Source organism: Ranitomeya imitator, chromosome 1 (genome assembly GCF_032444005.1).
Source record: "Ranitomeya imitator isolate aRanImi1 chromosome 1, aRanImi1.pri, whole genome shotgun sequence".
In the NCBI taxonomy this organism is placed as follows: Eukaryota; Metazoa; Chordata; class Amphibia; order Anura; family Dendrobatidae; genus Ranitomeya; species Ranitomeya imitator.
Genome location: NC_091282.1, coordinates 408193597 through 408221042, shown reverse-complemented (window position 1 = coordinate 408221042; position 27446 = coordinate 408193597). Strand labels below are relative to the sequence as shown.

General features: G+C 47.7%; 2 long non-coding RNA genes across 2 annotated transcripts; both read left to right on the top strand.

The window, feature by feature from the left end:
* Positions 1-7319: 7319 nt before the first annotated feature.
* Positions 7320-7844, top strand: LOC138657837 (uncharacterized). The gene is made up of 3 exons (XR_011317214.1): positions 7320-7406; positions 7529-7630; positions 7831-7844. It is a non-coding gene; the product is annotated as an uncharacterized lncRNA (long non-coding RNA).
* A 1365-nt stretch (positions 7845-9209) lies between these two features.
* On the top strand, positions 9210-10155 carry LOC138657836 (uncharacterized). The gene is made up of 3 exons (XR_011317213.1): positions 9210-9301; positions 9426-9512; positions 9705-10155. It is a non-coding gene; the product is annotated as an uncharacterized lncRNA (long non-coding RNA).
* The last annotated feature ends 17291 nt before the right edge of the window (positions 10156-27446 follow it).

The window sequence follows — 27446 nt, the reverse complement described above, 5'->3', positions numbered from 1 at the left end:
TTGGCATGCTGTGTGCTCCATAATTTCCTGAGACATCATGATACGAGCTCCTATTCTCCTCTTTCGTTTATTGATGCAGTGGACCCAAGAACCGGAGATATTGTGCCCGGGGAATGGCGTACACAACCTGATAATTTAACAGCTCTTCAAGCACTTGGATCTGGCAGACAGGCAGACGATGCAAGGGACTGTCGAGAAAAATACTGTCAGTACTTTAATGGTTCTGGAGCTGTACCCTGGCAGGATCGCGCCGTATAAAAAAATATTTCTTTTTGTTTTGCTGTTTACTCAACAATATGTATGTTATGCTTTCGTGTCCACAATGTAAATTTGCGAGTAGGTCACTGTCTTTTCTGTAATAAAATTAAATTGTATTTATTTCTCCCGTTATTGTTGATTGTTCATTTTAGATACTACGTTATAGCGGTCGGTCTATATTGCATTCCAAAGTCAAATGTTGACTTCCTTCCATTCCAAGCTCTGCCATGCACACAAACAAAGGTGTACCCACACAGAATCGTATTTTCAATCATATAAACCTCTGTAAATGACTTAAAATGTGATGAGATGCCTAAAAAATAGTGTTGTAAACCCTTACAGCTCCATAAACATTAAATAATGAGAATTTTTTTTTTTTTAGATAACAATTTCTTTATATGTAACAATCTAACTCCAAAATATAACATAACCAAAAAAACAATAAAAAAGAAAAATTATCTTCTTCCACGGCCCAACAGGTGTCGCAGCATCACGCCCTGCTGCTCAACTTGAGTCTGGAGGAGCGCTGCTGTCTGCTGCAGGAGCGCTGCTGTACGCTCCAGGCGCAGTTGTCTGGCCAGGAGCTCTCTCACGGTGGGCGGTTCTGTGGATAGAAGAGGTTGGAGAACTGATGGTGATTCCGCTGAAAATACCTATCGACCTCTGTTGCTGGACCAAATTGAGTGTGTTGTAAATTTCTATTTGGTCCGGGCACACAGGGCTTTTTTTTTTTAAATTAAATTTTACAGTTTTTGTTGTCAATTGTGACATTCCACCGAGATATCCACTCGTATTATCTTAATACTTACGGAGAAGGGACGCCGGTTCTTCATTGCCAGAACCACTACTGCTTATTTCCCATCCATGACATCTGGCCACTGCTGCTAAAAGGAAATAATAACAGATCTGTTTAACTATGGAACACGCCGTTGCAAAGCGCTCGCTGTTTTTGTCACTTAGGTATGGTAGCTTCTGGGGAGAAGGCCGCCGACCCGGGGGAGGAAAATGAGGGCCGGAAGGGAGGTGTTGAGGGTGGTGTTGGGGTGCGAGGCCGCATGGTCAATAAACATGTTGAGGTCCCGGGCTCTGGGCTGCCGCTGGTGGCGGATGAAGGAGAGCTTGTCTCAATGAGAGGTGCCTGTTGCCGGCGCCTTCTCTCTACACATAAATGAAACAAACAAAATGTTTAGACATTCCTATACTGTATGTTGTAAACCAAGTGCAGAGCAAAGGGAATCATTTAAACCAATACGGTTCCTGCTTTAATTAGTCCTAAAATTCAAAGGGAATGAACGCTGTGTTCTGATCGTGTTTTGCAGCAGCATTTGGAGAAGTTGTAACAGAGAAGCTTGTCGTTTATATGTGTAGTACTGTGTGTGCTCCATATTGTGTGTTCCGTACGATGTGTACGTGGTACTGTGTTAGCGGCACGGTGTGTACGTCGTTGTGTGTGCGGCGCTGTGTGTGCTCCGTATTATGTGCGACACGGTGTGTATGCCGCAGTACTAGAAGAGCATCACGGCTGTGCGCGTCTACTGATTAGCTGCCATTATTTCTCCTCCGGGCACTGTGCGCGCAGGATAATGTATACAATATGTACGCTACACTGTTATGTCACCTATGCTATAATTACATTTCTATGAGTGATGGTACACTTACGTGAGGTCCTGGGCTGTGGCCTGCTGCTGTTGGTGGATGAAGGAGAACTGGCAGCAATGGCAGGTCTGTGTTGCCGTCGCCTTCTCTCTACACATAAATGAAAGAAAAGCAATGTTTTAAAAACAAAGAACAGGGATTCCAGAGCCCCCCCCAAAAAAAAATAGCCCGCAGGCCTACCTCCTCATAAAAGCGTGCATCGCCCAATTCCCCCATACTGGTACTTGCCTCGCCTTGTCTCCGCACGCAACTCAGCAAGAAGGTGTGGATTTTTGTGTCGGAGGTCGGCCCATTTCTTACGCAACTGCTGCGCACTCCGGCGGACGCCAAACCTCCTATCCAGCATTTGGACAATGCGACGCAGCACCTCCTGCTTATGTTGGTTCGGGTGTGCTGGGAGAGTCTTCTGGCACTCATAATCAAGTGCATCCATGCGATGTACCAAAAACCAGAGCTCGGTGTGCCCCAAAGGGGCAGATCTCTGTCTTCCAGCCATTACAAATAAAAAGACGCTATAAAGCAGCACCTAACCACGCCCAGAGGAAGTCCTTAACTGTGCAGTTCTCCCGCGCGATCCGCATCGCTATAGCGTTGCCGTTTATGGACAGCGTCACATTTGTGACGGCTGAGCGCTACAGAAGGAACGCACATAGTAAATGACGTTCGAACGATGAAGATATAACGCCGGTGCGGCACGTAATGTGCGCTCGTGGTATATGACGGCGTGATGACGTTACAGCGTTCCTGCGTGCCTGCGCTACCTTGCTTTGCTTCCCTGACATCCTTAAAATGGCTGCCAGGCGACGTGATCCTCCTATGGGTGTCCCAGAGCTAAAGTTCATGATTAGCACTATGGATCGGATGCGTTATGAAACCACAGGGCTGGTGCTGCACCGCAACCAGCACAAGGATGAAGTTGTGCGGGTGGTGTCTGAGGGCCTCAGGAAGCAGTTTGGGATAACGAGAAGTAAGGCCCAGATTGTGAAGAAATGGGGAGATCTTAAATCAAAAAGCCCAGCGCGCCTGCAGGAGCTTCGCCGTGAGATCCGCAGTGGTGAGTACGCAGGTACCCAAAAGTATTGCACGGCGAAGGGTTAATTGGGTGTGTATGTGGTGTGTATGTGGCCCTGCTATGGTGCAATAATGAAAGGAGCAGAGCACTATGTGGCCCTGCTATGGTGCAATAATGAATGGTGCAGAGCACTATGTGGCCCTGCTATGGTGCAATAATGAATGGTGCAGAGCACTATGTGGCCCTGCTATGGTGCAACAATGAAAGGTGCAGAGCACTATGTGGCCCTGCTATGGTGCAATAATGAATGGTGCAGAGCACTATGTGGCCCTGCTATGGTGCAACAATGAAAGGTGCAGAGCACTATGTGGCCCTGCTATGGTGCAACAATGAAAGGTGCAGAGCACTATGTGGCCCTGCTATGGTGCAATAATGAATGGTGCAGAGCACTATGTGGCCCTGCTATGGTGCAATAATGAAAGGAGCAGAGCACTATGTGGCCCTGCTATGGTGCAACAATGAAAGGTGCAGAGCACTATGTGGCCCTGCTATGGTGCAATAATGAAAGGTGCAGAGCACTATGTGGCCCTGCTATGGTGCAATAATGAATGGTGCAGAGCACTATGTGGCCCTGCTATGGTGCAATAATGAATGGTGCAGAGCACTATGTGGCCCTGCTATGGTGCAACAATGAAAGGAGCAGAGCACTATGTGTCCCTGCTATGGTGCAATAATGAAAGGTGCAGAGCACTATGTGGCCCTGCTATGGTGCAATAATGAAAGGTGCAGAGCACTATGTGGCCCTGCTATGGTGCAATAATGAAAGGTGCAGAGCACTATGTGGCCCTGCTATGGTGCAATAATGAATGGTGCAGAGCACTATGTGGCCCTGCTATGGTGCAATAATGAATGGTGCAGAGCACTATGTGGCCCTGCTATGGTGCAACAATGAAAGGTGCAGAGCACTATGTGGCCCTGCTATGGTGCAATAATGAAAGGTGCAGAGCACTATGTGGCCCTGCTATGGTGCAATAATGAATGGTGCAGAGCACTATGTGGCCCTGCTATGGTGCAATAATGAATGGTGCAGAGCACTATGTGGCCCTGCTATGGTGCAACAATGAAAGGTGCAGAGCACTATGTGGCCCTGCTATGGTGCAATAATGAATGGTGCAGAGCACTATGTGGCCCTGCTATGGTGCAACAATGAAAGGTGCAGAGCACTATGTGGCCCTGCTATGGTGCAACAATGAAAGGTGCAGAGCACTATGTGGCCCTGCTATGGTGCAATAATGAAAGGTGCAGAGCACTATGTGGCCCTGCTATGGTGCAATAATGAATGGTGCAGAGCACTATGTGGCCCTGCTATGGTGCAATAATGAATGGTGCAGAGCACTATGTGGCCCTGCTATGGTGCAACAATGAAAGGTGCAGAGCACTATGTGGCCCTGCTATGGTGCAATAATGAATGGTGCAGAGCACTATGTGGCCCTGCTATGGTGCAACAATGAAAGGTGCAGAGCACTATGTGGCCCTGCTATGGTGCAACAATGAAAGGTGCAGAGCACTATGTGGCCCTGCTATGGTGCAATAATGAATGGTGCAGAGCACTATGTGGCCCTGCTATGGTGCAATAATGAAAGGAGCAGAGCACTATGTGGCCCTGCTATGGTGCAACAATGAAAGGTGCAGAGCACTATGTGGCCCTGCTATGGTGCAATAATGAAAGGTGCAGAGCACTATGTGGCCCTGCTATGGTGCAATAATGAATGGTGCAGAGCACTATGTGGCCCTGCTATGGTGCAATAATGAATGGTGCAGAGCACTATGTGGCCCTGCTATGGTGCAACAATGAAAGGAGCAGAGCACTATGTGTCCCTGCTATGGTGCAATAATAAAAGGTGCAGAGCACTATGTGGCCCTGCTATGGTGCAATAATGAAAGGTGCAGAGCACTATGTGGCCCTGCTATGGTGCAATAATGAATGGTGCAGAGCACTATGTGGCCCTGCTATGGTGCAATAATGAAAGGTGCAGAGCACTATGTGGCCCTGCTATGGTGCAATAATGAAAGGTGCAGAGCACTATGTGGCCCTGCTATGGTGCAATAATGAAAGGTGCAGAGCACTATGTGGCCCTGCTATGGTGCAATAATGAAAGGTGCAGAGCACTATGTGGCCCTGCTATGGTGCAATAATGAATGGTGCAGAGCACTATGTGGCCCTGCTATGGTGCAATAATGAATGGTGCAGAGCACTATGTGGCCCTGCTATGGTGCAACAATGAAAGGTGCAGAGCACTATGTGGCCCTGCTATGGTGCAACAATGAAAGGTGCAGAGCACTATGTGGCCCTGCTATGGTGCAATAATGAATGGTGCAGAGCACTATGTGGCCCTGCTATGGTGCAATAATGAATGGTGCAGAGCACTATGTGGCCCTGCTATGGTGCAATAATGAAAGGTGCAGAGCACTATGTGGCCCTGCTATGGTGCAATAATGAATGGTGCAGAGCACTATGTGGCCCTGCTATGGTGCAATAATGAATGGTGCAGAGCACTATGTGGCCCTGCTATGGTGCAACAATGAAAGGTGCAGAGCACTATGTGGCCCTGCTATGGTGCAATAATGAATGGTGCAGAGCACTATGTGGCCCTGCTATGGTGCAACAATGAAAGGTGCAGAGCACTATGTGGCCCTGCTATGGTGCAACAATGAAAGGTGCAGAGCACTATGTGGCCCTGCTATGGTGCAATAATGAAAGGTGCAGAGCACTATGTGGCCCTGCTATGGTGCAATAATGAATGGTGCAGAGCACTATGTGGCCCTGCTATGGTGCAATAATGAAAGGTGCAGAGCACTATGTGGCCCTGCTATGGTCAAATATCACTGTTGCCATATCTGCTGATCGAACATTATTTTTTCCTTCACAGACGCAAAGACACACCGACGCCGCCATGAGGCATCCCACACCGCCTCAGATATCGCTGTGCCCTCCGGGTCAACGGCTCAACAACCCAGTAGGTTCACCCAATAATGTGATTAGGATTTGTTGTAAGGTCCCCTCTACCCCCCCCCCACCTGCAGTCACTGTTGCCATTTATGTAAAAAAAAAATTTTTATTTTTTCCCCTCACAGAGGCAACGACACAGCGCCGCAGCCACGAGGCTTCCCACCCCGCCTCAGATGTCCGTGCTCCCTCTGGGTCAACGGCTCAACAACCCAGTAGGTTCACCCAATAATGTGATTAGGATTTGTTGTAAGGTCCCCTCTCCCCCCCCCCCCACCTGCAGTCACTGTTGCCATTTATGTAAAAAAAAGTTTTTTATGTAAAAAAAAAATTTTTATTTTTCCCCTTCACAGAGGCAAAGACACAGCGCCGCCGTCGAGTTTACCAGGGCTTTGACACGGACTCTGATCCAGAGTTGCCCTCCGTGCCTACAGATCCTAGTAGGTTCCCACAATAATGTGATTAGGTTTTGGTGGCAGGTCCCCTCTTCCCCCCCCCCCCCCCACCTGCAGTGACTGTTGCCATTTATGTAAAAATTTTTATTTTTTTTTCCCTCACAGAGGCAACGACACAGCGCCGCAGCTACGAGGCTTCCCACCCCGCCTCACATGTCCGTGCGCCCTCTGGGTCAACGGCTCAACAACCCAGTAGGTTCCCACAATAATGTGTTCCGGATTTGGTGGCAGGTCCCCTTCCCCCCCCCCACAACTGCAGTCACTGTTGGCATTTATGTTAAAAAAAAAAAAAAATTTCCCTTCACAGAGGCAAAGACCAAGCGCCGCAGCCATGAGGCTTCCCACCCCGCATCACATGTCCGTGCGCCCTCTGGGTCAACGGCTGAACAACCTAGTAGGTTCCCACAATAATGTGTTCAGGATTTGGTGGCAGGTCCCCTCTTCCCCCCCCCCACAACTGCAGTCAATGTTGGCATTTATGTAAAAAAAAAAAAAAAAAAAATTTTCCCTTCACAGAGGCAAAGACCAAGCGCCGCAGCCATGAGGCTTCCCACCCCGCCTCACATGTCCGTGCGCCCTCTGGGTCAACGGCTGAACAACCTAGTAGGTTCCCACAATAATGTGTTGAGGATTTGGTGGCAGGTCCCCTCTACCCCCCCCCCCCCACAACTGCAGTCACTGTTGGCATTTATGTTAAAAAAAAAAAACATTTTCCCTTCACAGAGGCAAAGACACAGCGCCGCAGCCACGAGGCTTCCCACCCCGCCTCATATGTCCGTGCGCCCTCTGGGTCAACGGCTGAACAACCTAGTAGGTTCCCACAATAATGTGTTCAGGATTTGGTGGCAGGTCCCCTCTACCCCCCCCCCCCCCACAACTGCAGTCACTGTTGGCATTTATGTTAAAGAAAAAAAAAAAATTCCCTTCACAGAGGCAAAGACACAGCGCCGCAGCCACGAGGCTTCCCACCCCGCCTCACATGTCCGTGCGCCCTCTGGGTCAACGGCTGAACAACCTAGTAGGTTCCCACAATAATGTGATTAGAAATTGGTGGCAGGTCCCCTCTTCCCCCCCCCCCCCTCAACTGCAGTCACTGTTGCCATTTATGTTAAATATTTTTTTGTTTTTTTCCCTTCACAGAGGCAAAGAAACAGCGCAGCCACCCCGAGGCATCCCAGTCACCGCAGTACTGGCCCCCTGATGCTCTTCCGGAGAATATGACCCCAGACGAGGTCTTGCCACGTAAGTTTTTCCAACTCGCTTAAGATTGTCACTCACTGCATCTCTCTATGTAACCCTGTACATCAAGGGCCGTTTCAGAGCCTTCCGCCGCCTCACATGTTTCATTCATCCTTTACGCTATTATGGGGATGTGATCACAGCCCACTATCTGGATAATACTGTGGTATTAATGTTATGTTTTTATGCTTTCTCAACAACAGCAGCCGGCAGTGTGATCATCGTAGATGTTAAAGCCAGGATTGAAAGGCTGTGCGTGACTCTGGCGCAGATTCAGGAGCAGCAGAATCTGGCAATCGGAGAGTTGAATAAGATTAAAGACATGTGCCAACTGTTGGAGGCGGGACAATAATACATATTATTACCGGGTTAAAAAAATTTTTGTTGTTACATTAAAAAAATTTAGTTAAACTATGATTCATTTTTTTTTTGTATTAGTTAAATGTACATGACTTTGTTACGTTAATTTGTGCCCTCATACACATACATGTGCTGTGATCGAGACACACCAATCAAACAGTCGTGATAGAATTTCAAAGAAAAGCTTTTATTTAACACATTATGTTAACAAGACAATAAAAAAAAAAGTAATGTAAAATAAGTTAGGAAATCACAAATCGTGATACGCCGATTCTTCCGGCTGATAACTTGGGTGCCAAATGGGCGAAGCCATATGTGAAGGTATTGGCGTGTAGGAGTTAGGGGGTGGCTGGCCGAAGTGGGAAACGGGAACATTGTGTCGCATTGGTGTCTGACACTGTGACCAACCATTATAATATGAGGGCTCTGTCCGCTGCATTGGCCGGGAAGAGACCAAACGAGTGTGCTCGTCCAAATTGCCATCTGTACCCTTGTCACGTAATGTACGCTCGTGGTCTATGACGGCGTGATGACGTTACAGCGTTCCGGCGTGCCTGCGCTAGCTTGTTTTGGTTCCCTGACATCTTGATAATGGCTGCCAGTCGCCGTGATCCTCCTATGGGCATCCCAGAGCTCAAGTTCCTTATTGGAACAATGGATCGGATGCAGTACGAGACAACTGGGCTGGTGCTGCACCGCAACCAGCACAAGGATGAAGTTGTCCGTGTGGTGTCTGAGGGCCTCAGGAAGCGGTTTGGGATAACTCGCAGCAAGGCCCAGATTGTGAAAAAATGGGGCGATCTCAAGTCCAAAAGCCCAGAGCGCCTGCAGGAGCTTCGCAAGGAGATTCGCAGAGGTCAGTACGCAGGTACCCAAAAGTATGTGGCACAGCTATGGGGCAGTTTGAACGTTGCAGAGCCCCCTCCCCCGGCAGCCAGTGTTGCCATATATGCTAACAGACCTTTTTTTTAAAATTTTATTTATTTTTTCCTTCACAGAGGCAAAGACACAGCACCACCGCCGCCACGAGGCATCCCGCACAGCCTCTTCTGGATCTGTGCCCTCCGGGTCAACTCCTCCAGATCCTAGTAGGTTCCCACAATTATGTGATTTGGATTCAGTGGCAGGTCCCCTCTTCCCCCCCCCCTCCCCCGGCAGCCAGTGTTGCCATATATGCTAACAGACCTTTTTTTTTTTATTTATTTTTTTTTTTTTCCTTCACAGAGGCAAAGACACAGCACCACCGCCGCCACGAGGCATCCCGCACAGCCTCTTCTGGATCTGTGCCCTCCGGGTCAACTCCTCCAGATCCTAGTAGGTTCCCACAATTATGTGATTTGGATTCAGTTGCAGGTCCCCTCTTCCCCCCCCCCCCTCCCCCGGCAGCCAGTGTTGCCATATATGCTAACAGACCTTTTTTTTTTTTTTTCCTTCACAGAGGCAAAGAGACAGCGCCGCCGCCGACAGCACGAGGCATTCAACATGGACTCTGATCCCGAAGTGCCCTCCGTGCCTCAACATCCTAGTAGGTTCCCACAATAAAGTTATTTTGATTTTGTGGCAGGCCCACTCTTTCACCCCCAACCCAAACACCACCCCCCCCCAAGTCAGTATTGCCTTATATGCTGACTGTTTTTTTTTTTCGTTTTTCCTTCACAGAAGCAAAGACACATCGGGAGACTACAGTGTTATTAATGTTATGTTTTTTGACCCACAGCTGTCGTCAGTGTGAACAAGGAGGATCTTTAAGCCGGCATAGAAAGGCTTATCCACACTATGGCGCGGATTCAGGAGCAGCACAATGTGGCAATGGAGGAGCTGCAGAAGCTTCGGGACATGTGCCAGCAGTTGGAGGCGGGCCAATAATACATTTTTGGTTGTTACATTAAAAATATTTAGTTAAACTATGATTCCATTTTTTTTGTATTAGTTAACTGTACATGAATTTGTTACGTTAATTTGTGCCCTCATACAGTGCTGTGATCGAGACACACCAATCAAACAGTCGTGATAGAATTTCTAATAAAAGCTTTTATTTGAAACATTATTTTAACAAGACAATAAAATAAAAAGTAATGTAAAAGAAGTTAGGAAATCACAAATTGTGATACGACGATTCTTCCGGCTGATAACTTTGGTGCCTGACGGGCGAAGCCATATGTGAAGGTATTGGCGTGTAGGAGTGGTTAGGGGGTGGCTGGACGAAGTGGGAAACGGGAACATTGTGTCGCATTGGTGTCTGACACTGTGACCAACCATTGTAATATGAGGGCTCTGTCCGCTGCATTGGCCGGGAATAGACCAAACGAGTGTGCTTGTCCAAATCGCCATCTGTACCCTTGTTTACTGCTTCCAATATTAGACGCTCCGCTAGTGTTCTTTGGCTGTCGTCCATTTTGGCCAGTTTGTCAACAACATAGTGTCCAAACCCCTGCAACGCAGGGCTAACATTGTTTGTTAACACCTTTTTTGCAAGGCTCAACAGTTCATGTGAAACGTCTGAGGTGGCTTTCCGTTTCCTTGGACCTTGCCTCGATTGAGTCCTGGCAGGTGCAGCCTCCACTAAATCTGTTGTCGTGCAGTCCTGTGAACAGTCCAGTGTACTGTCCTGCGCACTGTCATCCTGGGGGAAAAAAAAAAAGTTACGAACCTGGCAACAAAAAGTTTGACCACCATAACCGCATCCAAACTATATATTCGTAGTAGGTAAAAAAAGGTTGTAATATATTTTAAGCTTAGTAATATTCTTTAACCTTCCCATTTATTTAATACTTTTAACTACACTGTTCTGACTGCTAGGGGAACCTGATTAATATTTTATAGTCTAAATAGTCTCAACAAGAGTACATCGGCAGCTTGAAGCGATACTATTTTCTATATTGCTTAGATGGTATGGTTTAGAAATATCGCCATTTCATACATATTATGTTCCACATATAATACTTTACTGCGACAGGGTTACTTATGTGGACATGTTTTTGTAATAACTTCAAACTGATGTGATAATCAGAAGTATAAAACATAAAATGCAGAGAAAAATTATGTAATTATAGGACACATTGGTGAACTTTCGTCCAAAGAGCTACTTACTTGTTGCCCTTGTTACTCCTGCTCGGCGTGGTTCTCCGAAACAATTTGTTCCACAGGTGCCAACAAGCGAAAACACGTGGAAGGCCGTGGCACCTCTTGGTCCCTCAGAAAATTCAGATGTTCAAAATACCAAAGCTTTGGCACATAAACATCTTCGGTGGAAGCCCCGGACTTTGTAGTGTGAAGAACCTTGTTAAGCTCCTTCCTCCACACCGTGCGGAGCGCCTGAATTTTCTTTTTAATAACCGCTTCGTTTGCTGGCTCTTCTGGTGCATGACGATTGTAAAGCTCAATGAGCTTTAAATAACCCTCCTGCCTCTTTTCCCTGTTACAATACTCTGGAGATTTGATTTTCCAGAGGCAGGGAAAAGACTGGTATATTTCGATGAATTCCCTGATGAATTCCACACGATTTGACATCTGAAAAATAATTATAAAAAGAAAAAAAAATTACACGGTTGACAAAGAGTCCTTTAAACAATACTTTTGCCAGTGTGCCAAACGCTTAACAACAACAGCCACACAAAGAGCTCATGCCTACCATCCATTGTTCCATCTGCCACGCCATAGGCCACCATAACCCAAAACAGTGTACCGCCTGCTTCACTACAGCAGCCACACAAATCGCTCATGGTGACCATACATTGTACCATCTGCCACGCTGTAGCTCACCAGACACAACCAGTCACAACCAGTCACAACAGTGTACCATCCGCATCGCTTCAGCGGCGGAACGAAGCGGTCATGCCGACCAAACAGCGTTCCATCTACCACGCTCTAGCCCACCAGTCACAACCAGTCACAACAGCGTAACATCCGCATCGCTTGTTTCATCTGCCACGCCATAGGCCACCATAACCCAGAACAGTGTACCGCCCGCTTCCATACAGCAGCCACACAAAGCGCTCATGGTGACCATACATTGTACCATCTGCCACGCTGTAGCTCACCAGACACAACCAGTCACAACAGCGTACCATCCGCATCGCTTCAGCGGCGGAACGAAGCGGTCATGCAGACCAAACAGCGTTCCATCTACCACGCTCTAGCCCACCAGTCACAACCAGTCACAACAGCGTACCATCCGCATCGCTTCAGCGACGGAACGAAGCGCTCATGACGACAGTACATCGTTCCATCCACTATGCCCAAGCGGTGTAACATACCTCGAAGCTGCGGTGCAAAGCGTGGAATATTCTGTGAAATACTGAATCCTCAGAAATGAGAATACAGATAATAAATGGGAAATGTTTAAGAACATCCTAAATAGGCAGTGTAAGCGGTTTATACCTTGTGGGAATAAAAGGACTAGAAATAGGAAAAACCCAATGTGGCTAAACAAAGAAGTAAGACAGGCAATTAACAGTAAAAAGAAAGCATTTGCACTACTAAAGCAGGATGGCACCATTGAAGCTCTAAAAAACTATAGGGAGAAAAATACTTTATCTAAAAAACTAATTAAAGCTGCCAAAAAGGAAACAGAGAAGCACATTGCTAAGGAGAGTAAAACTAATCCCAAACTGTTCTTCAACTATATCAATAGTAAAAGAATAAAAACTGAAAATGTAGGCCCCTTAAAAAATAGTGAGGAAAGAATGGTTGTAGATGACGAGGAAAAAGCTAACATATTAAACACCTTCTTCTCCACGGTATTCACGGTGGAAAATGAAATGCTAGGTGAAATCCCAAGAAACAATGAAAACCCTATATTAAGGGTCACCAATCTAACCCAAGAAGAGGTGCGAAACCGGCTAAATAAGATTAAAATAGATAAATCTCCGGGTCCGGATGGCATACACCCACGAGTACTAAGAGAACTAAGTAATGTAATAGATAAACCATTATTTCTTATTTTTAGTGACTCTATAGCGACAGGGTCTGTTCCGCAGGACTGGCGCATAGCAAATGTGGTGCCAATATTCAAAAAGGGCTCTAAAAGTGAACCTGGAAATTATAGGCCAGTAAGTCTAACCTCTATTGTTGGTAAAATATTTGAAGGGTTTCTGAGGGATGTTATTCTGGATTATCTCAATGAGAATAACTGTTTAACTCCATATCAGCATGGGTTTATGAGAAATCGCTCCTGTCAAACCAATCTAATCAGTTTTTATGAAGAGGTAAGCTATAGACTGGACCACGGTGAGTCATTGGACGTGGTATATCTCGATTTTTCCAAAGCGTTTGATACCGTGCCGCACAAGAGGTTGGTACACAAAATGAGAATGCTTGGTCTGGGGGAAAATGTGTGTAAATGGGTTAGTAACTGGCTTAGTGATAGAAAGCAGAGGGTGGTTATAAATGGTATAGTCTCTAACTGGGTCGCTGTGACCAGTGGGGTACCGCAGGGGTCAGTATTGGGACCTGTTCTCTTCAACATATTCATTAATGATCTGGTAGAAGGTTTACACAGTAAAATATCGATATTTGCAGATGATACAAAACTATGTAAAGCAGTTAATACAAGAGAAGATAGTATTCTGCTACAGATGGATCTGGATAAGTTGGAAACTTGGGCTGAAAGGTGGCAGATGAGGTTTAACAATGATAAATGTAAGGTTATACACATGGGAAGAGGGAATCAATATCACCATTACACACTGAACGGGAAACCACTGGGTAAATCTGACAGGGAGAAGGACTTGGGGATCCTAGTTAATGATAAACTTACCTGGAGCAGCCAGTGCCAGGCAGCAGCTGCCAAGGCAAACAGGATCATGGGGTGCATTAAAAGAGGTCTGGATACACATGATGAGAGCATTATACTGCCTCTGTACAAATCCCTAGTTAGACCGCACATGGAGTACTGTGTCCAGTTTTGGGCACCGGTGCTCAGGAAGGATATAATGGAACTAGAGAGAGTACAAAGGAGGGCAACAAAATTAATAAAGGGGATGGGAGAACTACAATACCCAGATAGATTAGCGAAATTAGGATTATTTAGTCTAGAAAAAAGACGACTGAGGGGCGATCTAATAACCATGTATAAGTATATAAGGGGACAATACAAATATCTCGCTGAGGATCTGTTTATACCAAGGAAGGTGACGGGCACAAGGGGGCATTCTTTGCGTCTGGAGGAGAGAAGGTTTTTCCACCAACATAGAAGAGGATTCTTTACTGTTAGGGCAGTGAGAATCTGGAATTGCTTGCCTGAGGAGGTGGTGATGGCGAACTCAGTCGAAGGGTTCAAGAGAGGCCTGGATGTCTTCCTGGAGCAGAACAATATTGTATCATACAATTATTAGGTTCTGTAGAAGGACGTAGATCTGGGTATTTATTATGATGGAATATAGGCTGAACTGGATGGACAAATGTCTTTTTTCGGCCTTACTAACTATGTTACTATGTTACTATGTATGTCCTAGTCCAACAAGTGTCCAAGTACAAAGTGAAGAAAGGAAATTTTGAAACCGGTGAGGTGGCTTGGAAACAATAGCGCTCAGGTGACAAATTTTCCAACCAATTGTGTGCACAGAACCTGTGACCTATCAGCACATAGCTAGCAGCTCGACACGCCCCCTAGTGAACAACGTCACGCACAGATTATGCAAAATTTGCTCTGAATCGTCTTGTGTGACACGACCGTACGACTGTCCCATACGACTTCTACATCGCAAATACGTCATGAAATTATCGCTCCAGCGCCGTACATCGTGAAGTGTGACCGCAGTGGAGCGATAATTAAGCGACGATGTAACGTCACAAATCATGCCGTCGTAGCGATCAAAATTGCACTGTGTGACGGTACCCTAACAGGCCACCATAATTGGCACACCAGGAGGTCATTGTTCGACCTCAGAATGCTATGACAACCATCAGCTCCCAGTGATTTTGTCATGGGGTTGCCAATGGGATTGAGAGAGGGAGCAGTAAGTATACAATTAAGATAAAACAAACAATAAAATGATATGGATTTTATGGACTGGACCTGGATCATTACCTTTCTTGCAAGTATAATTGATGTCTGGCAGAGATGTGATCCTGTGCTTTCAACACTGAAACTCACAAGAAGTTTCCATCAAGGGTGAACTGATATTACTTTTTCTAAACTGTGTCTATTATTTTATTATTATTTTTATTATTATTATTTTTTATCCTTAGGATAGGTAATCAATGTCTGATGGGTCAAGGTCCAACCAGCCTATCAGCCGTTATTATTATTATTTTTTATTATTATAGCACCATTTATTCCATGGCGCTTTACATGTGAGGAGGGGTATACATAATAAAAACAGTACAATCTAATATATAAAGCTGAATGTGTGTGTGTGTGTGTGTGTGTGTGTATGTGTATGTGTGTGTGTGTGTATGTATGTGTGTGTGTGTGTGTGTGTGTATGTCCGGGATTGGCATCTGCACCGTCGCAGCTACAGCCACAAAATTTTGCACAGTCACACGCCTAGACCCCGAGAGCGTCATAGTCTATTTTGTGAGGTGAAATTTTAACCCTGCGCGTTCCAATTCACCAAACAATTTTGCCCCTATTTACATAATGGGGAAAAAGTGAAAGGAAAAGTGTTGGAGGCAAATTGACAGCCAGAAGGAGATGGCATACAGGTATATACTATATACAGGGGAGATGATATACAGCTATATATTATATACAGGAGGAGATGACATACAGGTGTATACTATATACAGGGGAGATGACATACAGGTATATACTATATACAGGGGAGATGACTTACAGGTATATCTAAGCTGAATGTGTGTATGTCCGGGATTGGCATCTGCACCGTCGCAGCTACAGCCACAAAATTTTGCACAGTCACACGTCTGGACCCCGAGAGCGTCATAGGCTATGTTGTGAGGCAAAATTTTAACCCCGCGCGTTCCAATTCACCAAACAATTTTGCCCTTATCTACATAATGGGGAAAAAGTGAAAGGAAAAGTGTTGGAGGCAAATTGACAGCTGCCAGACGTGAACAAGGGGGACTTAAAGAGTGAGAGCGATGGCGCCAAAGAGTATATACCGTACAGTTGCTAAGGTGAGGCCCCGACATGGGATACTCACCACACACGGGGATATGAACACACACACAAAATGCGCCACACACTACCACGTGCTTGACCACATATACCACCCTCAGCACATATTTCACCACACATACACCAACCTCGCCACATAAAAGTCAAAACACAAAAGTCGCCGCTCAAAACTGCAAAACTAGGCTCACGTAAAACTCGCCACACGTACAAAACTCACCTCATGGAAAACTCGCCACACGCGGAAAAATTGCCACATGCACAAAAGTTGCAACACATGCAAAAGTTGCCTCATACAAAACTTGCACATACTCAAAACGCACCACACATAAAACTCGCCACGCGCAAAACTTGCTGCACACAACTTGCTACACTAACCTGTCACATGCAACTCGACACAAAAAGTTGCTACACGCATGTCGCCACACAAAACTCATCTCACAAAAAGTTGCTACATGCATGTCGCCACACGCTACTCAAACACACACAACTTGACACATGAAATTCGCCCTAAAACACACACAAGTCTGGTATTATCCTTCAAAAATAAAAATATGATTAATAAGCAGACAAACTACAAGAGCAACAAATGTACCATATAGGAAATACGGCAGCTGTCAGTCACATGACCTGTCTATTATGTGTATGTGTGAGCTAATATATACTGCCAGGGGGCAGGGCTCCCTGTTGGCTGGGGATTTATCGGGCTGCTAATTTAGCTTACAAATACTGAGGTAAAAATACTAACCAAATAACGTGTGAACGAGGTCTAATACAGGAGGAGATGACATACAGATATATACTATATACAGGGGAGATGACACACACATATATACTATATACAGGGGAGATGACACACAGGTATATACTATATACAGGGGAGATGACACACACATATATATTATATACAGGGGAGATCTTGACACAATGGTCCCTCATGGACTCAATGAGCAACTTAGTTTTACATCATTTTTGTAGATTATGTCATCTCTGGACGTAGGATCACTGTTTTTTACCTTTGATTTTAATATATTTGTCTCTTTTTCCTTTTTTTCTCTTTTTTATTTATTTATTTAGTGTTATAGTTTCAGTAAAAAAATTTGCTCTCATTCTCACATCTCATTGAACAAAGCTGGCCTGGACATGGACCCTCAAATTTCATCTGGTGGAATAAGACTGCTGGATCCGGGATGCTATTGATATTATATTTATGCACATTGTCACCTTAATATTATTATGTTCTCAATTGTTATAATTCACTATTGTTGTAGTATTGCATTTTGTACACAGCGTCACTTCTTGATATTTATAGATACTAGCTATTGAACCCGTTCTACGCCCGGGTTGCGAGCATTTATATTGGCATATGGTCTCCATCCTGGTATGTGCTGCTCCATCCTGAGTCCCCATCCTGTCATGTGCTGCACCCATCCTGCATCCCCATCCTGTCATGTGCTGCACCCATCCTGCGTCCCCATCCTGTCATGTGCTGCTAAATCCTGCGTCCCCATCCTGTCATGTGCTGCACCCATCCTGCGTCCCCATCCTGTCATGTGCTGCACCCATCCTGCGTCCCCATCCTGTCATGTGCTGCTCCATCCTGCGTCCCCATCCTGTCATGTGCTGCACCCATCCTGCGTCCCCATCCTGTCATGTGCTGCACCCATCCTGCATCCCCATCCTGTCATGTGCTGCACCCATCCTGCGCCCCCATCCCGTCATGTGCTGCACCCATCCTGCATCCCCATCCTGTCATGTGCTGCACCCTTCCTGCGCCCCCATCCTGTCATGTGCTGCACCCATCCTGCGTCCCCATCCTATCATGTGCTGCACCCATCCTGCGTCCCCATCCTGTCATGTGCTGCACCCATCCTGCGTCCCCATCCTGTCATGTGCTGCACCCATCCTGCGTCCCCATCCTGGTATGTGCTGCACCCATCCTGCGTCCCCATCCTGTCATGTGCTGCACCCATCAGGCGTCCCCATCCTGTCATGTGCTGCACCCATCCTGCATCCCCATCCTGCGTCCCCATCCTGTCATGTGCTGCAACCATCCTGCGTCCCCATCCTGGTATGTGCTGCACCCATCCTGCGTCCCCATCCTGTCATGTGCTGCACCCATCCTGCGTCCCCATCCTGGTATGTGCTGCACCCATCCTGCGTCCCCATCCTGTCATGTGCTGCACCCATCCTGCGTCCCCATCCTGGTATGTGCTGCAACCATCCTGCGTCCCCATCCTGCGTCCCCATCCTGGAATGTGCTGCAACCATCCTGCGTCCCCATCCTGCGTCCCCATCCTGGTATGTGCTGCAACCATCCTGTGTCCCCATCCTGGTATGTGCTGCACCCATCCTGCATCCCCATCCTGCGTCCCCATCCTGGTATGTGCTGCAACTATCCTGCATCCCCATCCTGGTATGTGCTGCACCCGTCCTGCGTCCCCATCCTGGTATGTGCTGCAACCATCCTGCGTCCCCATCCTGGTATGTGCTGCAACCATCCTGCGTCCCCATCCTGTCATGTGCTGCACCCATCCTGCGTCCCCATCCTGTCATGTGCTGCACCCATCCTGCGTCCCCATCCTGTCATGTGCTGCACCCATCCTGCGTCCCCATTCTTGTATGTGCTGCACCCATCCTGCGTCCCCATCCTGTCATGTGCTGCACCCATCCTGCGTCCCCATCCTGTCATGTGCTGCATCCATCCTGCATCCCCATCCTGCGTCCCCATCCTGTCATGTGCTGCAACCATCCTGCGTCCCCATCCTGGTATGTGCTGCACCCATCCTGCGTCCCCTTCCTGTCATGTGCTGCACCCATCCTGCTTCCCCATCCTGGTATGTGCTGCACCCATCCTGCGTCCCCATCCTGTCATGTGCTGCACCCATCCTGCGTCCCCATCCTGGTATGTGCTGCAACCATCCTGCGTCCCCATCCTGCGTCCCCATCCTGGAATGTGCTGCAACCATCCTGCGTCCCCATCCTGCGTCCCCATCCTGGTATGTGCTGCAACCATCCTGTGTCCCCATCCTGGTATGTGCTGCACCCATCCTGCGTCCCCATCCTGCGTCCCCATCCTGGTATGTGCTGCAACTATCCTGCGTCCCCATCCTGGTATGTGCTGCACCCGTCCTGCGTCCCCATCCTGGTATGTGCTGCAACCATCCTGCATCCCCATCCTGGTATGTGCTGCAACCATCCTGCGTCCCCATCCTGGTATGTGCTGCACCCATCCTGCGTCCCCATCCTGCATCCCCATCCTGGTATGTGCTGCAACCATCCTGCGTCCCCATCCTGGTATGTGCTGCAACCATCTTGCGTCCCCATCCTGCGTCCCCATCCTGGTATGTGCTGCAACCATCCTGCTTCCTCATCCTGGTATGTCAACCAAAAACACACTTAATGAGCGGGCACCATCTGTATATATAATTCTCTTTTAGGGGATCACCACCTGCATACGTCATATAGCAAAATACCAAACAAGAGAAAAGTGTATGCATAAAGATTGGGATCACCACAATAATACAACAATAGTACAAAAAATAATACAACTTTATTAAGGGAACTTTAGAAAAAATACATAAAAACACTTAAAAACCCCATAATGTGACCTGGGGTGACGGGTCAATACAAAATAACAGATAAATGCAGTGGCACAATAAACAACTTTGTACAGCTCATATACAACAGTAAATAAATACCAGAGTCAGTATTGCCAGCATATGAGCATAATGTAAATAAGATCAACTCCCACCCATACCACCAAAACCAGGATCCTGGATTACATCCAGGCACACATGATAATACTCCCTAAGCAGGGGGTCCACGTGAAAAACAAATGATGGCAAGAAAATATTTTCCTTCGAGTAGTAGCCAATAACATCTATATCCCTAACCCCTGATGTCAAAAACTACTAGTATCTTACCCTCCCTAAATAGGTTGGGCAGTGATAGGGATCCTGGCCGGAAAGGTAAAGTGGCACTGAAGCAGGCTGTGCAGTTGTTGAAGACCCACGCGTATCGACGCCTATAGCGTCTTCCTCAAGGTCAATATAACAAGCCTAACATGTTCCCTACCTTAAATAGTTATAACGTAATGAGAAATAATGAAAAAACACACCTACCCATCCTGGTATGTGCTGCACCCATCCTGCGTCCCCATCCTGCGTCCCCATCCTGGTATGTGCTGCAACCATCCTGCGTCCCCATCCTGGTATGTGCTGCAACCATCCTGCGCCCCCATCCTGCGTCCCCATCCTGGTATGTGCTGCAACCATCCTGCGTCCCCATCCTGGTATGTGCTGCACCCATCCGGGGGCCTGAGCAGGCGGGGACACCGGCGCGCTGTGGCGGTCAGGGGCCGGTATCGCCGCCAGCTCAGGCCCCCCAGCACTTACTATACTCACCTGTCTGTCCCGTTCCACCGCTGGGCGCCGCCATCTTCCCGGTCTCCTGACTGTGACTGTTCAGTCAGAGGGCGGCGCTGGCGCGCATTAACCCCTTTCTGCCATCTGACGTACTATTGCGTCCATGTGGGGTGGGCCCTACTTCCCAAGGACGCAATAGTACGTCATGCCCTTTAATGCGACACTGCGACTTAAGTCGCAGTGATCGCATTAAAATTCCGACGCCATCTTACCTGCAGGAAGATGGTGTCGGCATCCTAGGGCCTGTCGCCGCCCCCCCGGCCTCCCGATCGCTGTGATTGGCTGCTCAATTCTGAGCAGCCAATCGCAGCCTTTCTCATTGTTTCAGCCAATCAATTTGGCTGAAACAGTGAGGTCCCAGCCTAGGATCGAGTACCGATGTACTCGATCCTAGGCCAGTGCCTGGCAATGCCAGGCATGGGCCCAAACCCCCCCGGGATTGGCGCGATCGCGATAGATCGATCGCGCCAATCGCAGGGCACAGCGGCGGTGTTACCGCTCTGTGCCCTGCCCCTATCTGCGCACTCTGCAGCCCCGGGCCATGGCTCCGGATCTCCTGCCATGGCTCCGGAGCATTCAACTCTGATTGGCGCGATCGACGATCACATCGATCGCGCCAATCGCAGGACACAGCGACGGTGTTACCACCGCTGCTGTGTCCTGCCTACCTGCGCGCTCTGCAGCCCCGTGTTCCCAGTCTGATTGGCGCGATCGATGTGATCGTCGATCGCGCCAATCACAGGGCACAGCAGCGGTGTGACCGCGCTGTGCCCTGCCGGTGCCCTGCCGGTCACCTGCCTGTCACCTGCCTGTCACCTGCCTGTCACCTGCCTGTCACCTGCCTGTCACCTGCTGGTGACCTGCCGGTGACCTGCCTATGATCAGAGCTGTGAGCTCCGATCATAGGCTGGTGCATAGCAACACCAGCGTCACCAGGGCCTTCTTTGATTGGTGGGATCGATGTGATCATCGATCCCACCAATCACAGGTCACAGCAGCGGTGTGACCGCTCTGTGACCTGTCTCACCTGCCCCTGACCTGTGTAACTGCTCTGAAGGAATCCTCACACTTGGTGAGGATTCCTTCAGAGCGGTCACGCTTTGAGATCCCCTCCTGTGCTGAGGCTTGTGGTGCCACAGTAGCCTGTGACACCACAATTCTAGCTAAAGAAAGAAGAGAGAAGAAAAAAGAGAGACTACAAACCGTAAGTGTTGATACCCCGATCCCGGCCCGATCTCTATTCATCCCCCCTTCTCCCGTCCCCCCTTCTCCCATCCCCCCTTCTTCCATCCCCCCTTCTCCCATCCCCCCTTCTCCAATCCCCCCTCCTTGCGCCGTATCCGTGCCCAAATTTAGCAGCCGCCGAGCGTTGATTGGTGACGCAGTTCACCTATCAACACTCGTGCTCGCTTTTTTTTTCCCCATCCCCGTGCGCTCCCCCAGCCGCCGCGTCTAATCTGTGCCTTCCCTTTTCTTTTTTTTTTTTCTTTCCCCATCTCCGTGCGCTCCTCCAGCCGCTGCGTCTAATCCGTGCCTTTTCTTTTTTTTTTTCCCCCATCCCCTTGCGCTCCCCCAGCCGCCGCGTCTAATCTGTGCCTTCCCTTTTCTTTTTTTTTTCTTTCCCCATCTCCGTGCGCTCCTCCAGCCTCTGCGTCTAATCCGTGCCTTTTCTTTTTTTTTTCCCCCATCCCCTTGCGCTCCCCCAGCCGCCGCATCTAATCTGTGCCTTCCCTTTTCTTTTTTTCTCTTTCCCCATCTCCGTGCGCTCCTCCAGCCGCTGCGTCTAATCCGTGCCTTTTCTTTTTTTTTTTTCCCCCATCCCCTTGCGCTCCCCCAGCCGCCGCATCTAATCTGTGCCTTCCCTTTTCTTTTTTTTTCTTTCCCCATCTCCGTGCGCTCCTCCAGCCGCTGCGTCTAATCCGTGCCTTTTCTTTTTTTTTTCCCCCATCCCCTTGCGCTCCCCCAGCCGCCGCATCTAATCTGTGCCTTCCCTTTTCTTTTTTTTTCTTTCCCCATCTCCGTGCGCTCCTCCAGCCGCTGCGTCTAATCCGTGCCTTTTCTTTTTTTTTTTCCCCCATCCCCTTGCGCTCCCCCAGCCGCCGCGTCTAATCTGTGCCTTCCCTTTTCACATCCCCGTTCGCACACCCAGCAGCCACCGAACTCTGATAAGTGAACCGTGTCACTTAGAGCTCTCGTGCCTGGCGTTTTTTCCACATCCCCGTTCGTACACCCAGCAGGCGCCGAAATTTGACGCGGTTCACTTATCAGAGCTAGGGCCTGCTGTTTTAGACTTTTCCTTTCACAGGTATTTTTTTCTCCCCTTTACTTTTTCTTTCCCTTTAGCTTTTTCTTTTAAGAATAGTTTGCACCAAACACTATCCCCCCACACGTACACATAGTTCCCAATAAATTACACCCAAGCACCATACTCATAAAAAAAAGTCACGCTCGTCCCGTTCGTCCCAACAGCGCTATTCAGCGGAGGAGGCATATGCTTTCCTTGCCTCCGACACTGATAGCGAGGGAGAGGATCCCACTTTTCATTATTTTTCTGATTCTTCCTCATCCTCTTCCTCCTCCTCATCTTCCTCCTCCGGCCCTGCGGAACCGCCACGCAGACGCCGCAGGACAGAAGAAGTGCCCATCATTCATGAAGATGAAGATGAGGCAGGGCCCACTCCTGAAGATGAACCAGCGCGCCCCTCTTCGGACCCCGTATGGACCTCGCCCCCCGAAAATTACGAGCCACTGATTCCTGATTTTGTGGCAGAATCAGGAATCAGTTTTGACACCACCGGCCTCACAGAAATAGACTTTTTCAAAGTCTTTTTCTCTGAGGATTTTGTTAACCTCATGGTGGAGCAAACTAATTTGTATGCTCGTCAATTTTTGGAGCAAAACACCAGTTCATCATATTCTAACTGGTCTCCTGTAGACGCAGTTGAAATGATGCAGTTTTGGGGCCTGATGCTTCATATGGGGCTCCTGAAGAAGCCAGAAGTTCGGCAATATTGGAGTGTTGATATTTTATTCAACACTCCAGTGTTCCGAATGGTCATGGTCCGAACGCGTTTTGAGGCCATCCATAAATTCCTGCATTATTCCGATAATGCACAGTGTCCCGCACGAGATGACCCCAACTTTGACCGTCTGTTCAAAGTTCGGCTTGTCATCGAACACTTCAACAAAAAGTTCGGTGAAGTGTACGTGCCCAAAAGGGACATCTGCGTGGATGAGTCCTTGGTTCATTTTAAGGGGCGGCTCAGATTCCGTCAATACCTGCCCAGCAAGAGGGCCAGGTACGGAATCAAACTCTACAAGCTGTGTGAGAGTACCTCAGGGTACACCTACAGCTTTAGAGTCTACGAGGGGAAGGACAGCAGGATTGAACCACCTGAGTGTCCCCCTGTCCTGGGAGTGAGTGGGAAAATAGTGTGGGATTTGGTGCACCCACTGCTGAATAAAGGTTATCACCTCTATACTGATAACTTTTATACCAGCATCCCACTCTACAAATCCCTCTCTGCGCGAGGTACCGCAGCCTGCGGTACTGTCCGCAAAAATCAGAGAGGCCTCCCAAAGACGCTACTTGGGCAGATGCTCAGAAAAGGTGAGAGCAGAGCCCAATGTAGCGACCACCTGCTGGTGGTCAAGTACAAGGACAAGAGGGATGTCCTTCTCTTGACCACCATACACAGTGATGGCAGTGCCCTCAGCACTATACGGGGTACCTCTACACAGGTCTGCAAACCGGACTGTGTACTGGGGTACAACAAAAGCATGGGGGGCGTTGATCTCTCCGATCAGCTCCTCCAACCGTACAGTGCTTTGAGGAAGGCCAAGGTGTGGTACAAAAAGCTGTCCGTGTACATCGTACAAATGGCAATGCTCAACGCTTTCCTGCTGTCACAATGTGCACGCCACAGCGATACGTCGTACCTTCAGTTCCAGGAGGTAGTGGTTAAGGCCCTGTTATTTGGCACGAGGGAAGGAGCGGGCCCCAGTACTTCTGGAACTGAAGGTGCTCGTATCGTACCAGGTCAGCATTTCCCGGGGGAGGTCCCGCAAACTGCAAAAAGAGGTAGGTCGCAAAAAAGGTGCCGAGTGTGTTACAAAAGGGGAATACGCAAGGACACCACTTATCAATGCGACACCTGCCCCGAAAAACCTGGCCTGTGTATGAAGGATTGCTTCAGATTGTACCACACCTCCATGCACTACTAATTTACTTTACAGGAAACAGTAGATTAGTTCCAAAAAGGGGGCACATCTATGTAAGTTCATTGGGGGTCTAGTTTACAAAATGTCACTTGTGGTTTTTTTTTTTACTGTTTGGGCACATCAGGGGCTGTGCAAACGGAACATGATGTCCGCGTACCATTCCATCAAAGTCTGCTTTTCAAAGCGTCACTACTTCCCTTCCGAGCCCCGAAGTGTACCCAAACAGTAGTTTTCTCCCACATGTGGGGTATCAGCGTACTCAGGACAAATTGGACAACAACTTTTGGGGTCCAATTTCTCCTGTTACACTTGGGAAAATTAAAAATTGGGGACTAAATGATCATTTTTGTAGGAAAAAATAGGATATTTTATTTTCACGCCCGGGCGTTATAAATTTAAGTGAAACACTTGGGGGTTCAAAATTCTCACCACACACCTAGATAAGTTCCCAGTTAGGTCTAGTTTCCAAAATGGGGTCACTTGTGGGGGATTTCTACTGTTCAGGCACATCAGGGGCTCTGCAAACGGAACATGATGTCCGCGTACCATTCCATCAAAGTCTGCTTTTCAAAGCGTCACTACTTCCCTTCCGAACCCCGAAGTGTACCCAAACAGTAGTTTTCTCCCACATGTGGGGTATCAGCGTACTCAGGACAAATTGGACAACAACATTTGGGGTCCAACTTCTCCTGTTACACTTGGGAAAATTAAAAATTGGGGACTAAATGATCATTTTTGTGGGAAAAAATAGGGTTGTTTTTTTTCACGCCCAGGCGTTATAAACTTTCGTGAAGCACTTGGGGGATAAAAGTGCTCACGACACATCTAGATAAGTTCCTTAGGGGGTCTAGTTTCCAAAATGGGGTCACTTGTGGGGGTTTTCCACTGTTTAGGCACATCAGGGGCTCGCCAAACATGACATGGCGTCCGATCTCAATTCCAGCCAATTTTAGATTGAAAATGTCAAACGGCGCTCCTTTCCTTCTGAGCCCTGCCATGCGCCCAAACAGTGGTTCCCCCCCACATATGGGGTATTAGCGTACTCAGGACAAATTGGACAACAACTTTTGGGGTACAATTTCTCCTTTTACCCTTGAGAAAATAAAAAATTGGGGACTAAACGATCATGTTTGTGGAAAAAATAGGATTTTTTATTTTCACGCCCAGGCGTTATAAACTTTCGTGAAGCACTTGGGGGATAAAAGTGCTCACGACATATCTAGATAAGTTCCTTAGGGGGTCTAGTTTCCAAAATGGGGTCACTTGTGGGGGTTTTCCACTGTTTAGGCACATCAGGGGCTCGCCAAACGTGACATGGCGTCCGATCTCAATTCCAGCCAATTTTAGATTGAAAATGTCAAACGGCGCTCCTTTCCTTCTGAGCCCTGCCATGCGCCCAAACAGTGGTTCCCCCCCAGATATGGGGTATCAGCGTACTCAGGACAAATTGGACAACAACTTTTGGGGTCCAATTTCTCCTTTTACCCTTGAGAAAATAAAAAATTGGGGACTAAACGATCACGTTTGTGGAAAAAATAGGATTTTTTATTTTCACGCCCAGGCATTATAAACTTTCGTGAAGCACTTGGGGGATAAAAGTGCTCACGACACATCTAGATAAGTTCCTTAGGGGGTCTAGTTTCCAAAATGGGGTCAATTGTGGGGGTTTTCCACTGTTTAGGCACATCAGGGGCTCACCAAACGTGACATGGCGTCCGATCTCAATTCCAGCCAATTTTAGATTGAAAATGTCAAACGGCGCTCCTTTCCTTCTGAGCTCTGCCGTGCGCCCAAAAAGTGGTTCCCCCTCACATGTGGGGTATCAGCGTACTCATGACAAATTGGACAACAACTTTTGAGGGCCATTTCATCTTTTTACCCTTGGGAAATTAAAAAAATTATTGCTGAAAGATCATTTTTGTGACTAAAAAGTAAAATGTTAATTTTTTCCTTCCATGTTGCTTCTGCTGCTGTGAAACACCTGAAGGGTTAATCAACTTCTTGAATTTGGTTTTGCGCACCTTGAGGAGTGCAGTTTTTAGAATGGTGTCACTTTTGGGTATTTTCTGCCATATAGACCCCTCAAAATGACTTCAAATGTGAGGTGGTCCCTAAAAAAAATGGTTTTCTAAATTTTGTTGTAAAAATGAGAAATTGCTGGTCAAATTTTAACCCTTATAACTTTGTAGAAAAAAAAAATGTTCTCTCCAAAATTGTGCTGATGTAAAGTAGACATGTGGGAAATGTTATTCATTAACTATATTGTGTCACATATCTCTCTGGCTTAACAGAATAAAAATTCAAAGTTGGAAAATTGCGAAATTTTCAAAATTTTCGCCAAATTTCCGTTTTTTTCACAAATAAACGCAAGTTATATCGAAGAAATTTTACAACTATCATGAAGTACAATATGTTACAAGAAAACAATGTCAGAATCACCGGGATCCGTTGAAGCGTTCCAGAGTTATAACCTCATAAAGGGAGAGTGGTCAGAATTGTAAAAATTGGCCCGGTCCATAACGTGCAAACCACCCTTGGGGGTAAAGGGGTTAAGCGCGTCATCGCGCCCTCTGAACTGAAGGTCACAGGCCGAAGACCGGGAAGATGGCGGCGCTCAGCGGTGGAACGCAGGACAGGTGAATATGGCCGATACTCACCCTCCTGGCGGTCCCTGCTTCTCTGTTGGAGATCGCGGTATGCGTTCAGTGTGAACGCATACCGCGATCTCCCGGGA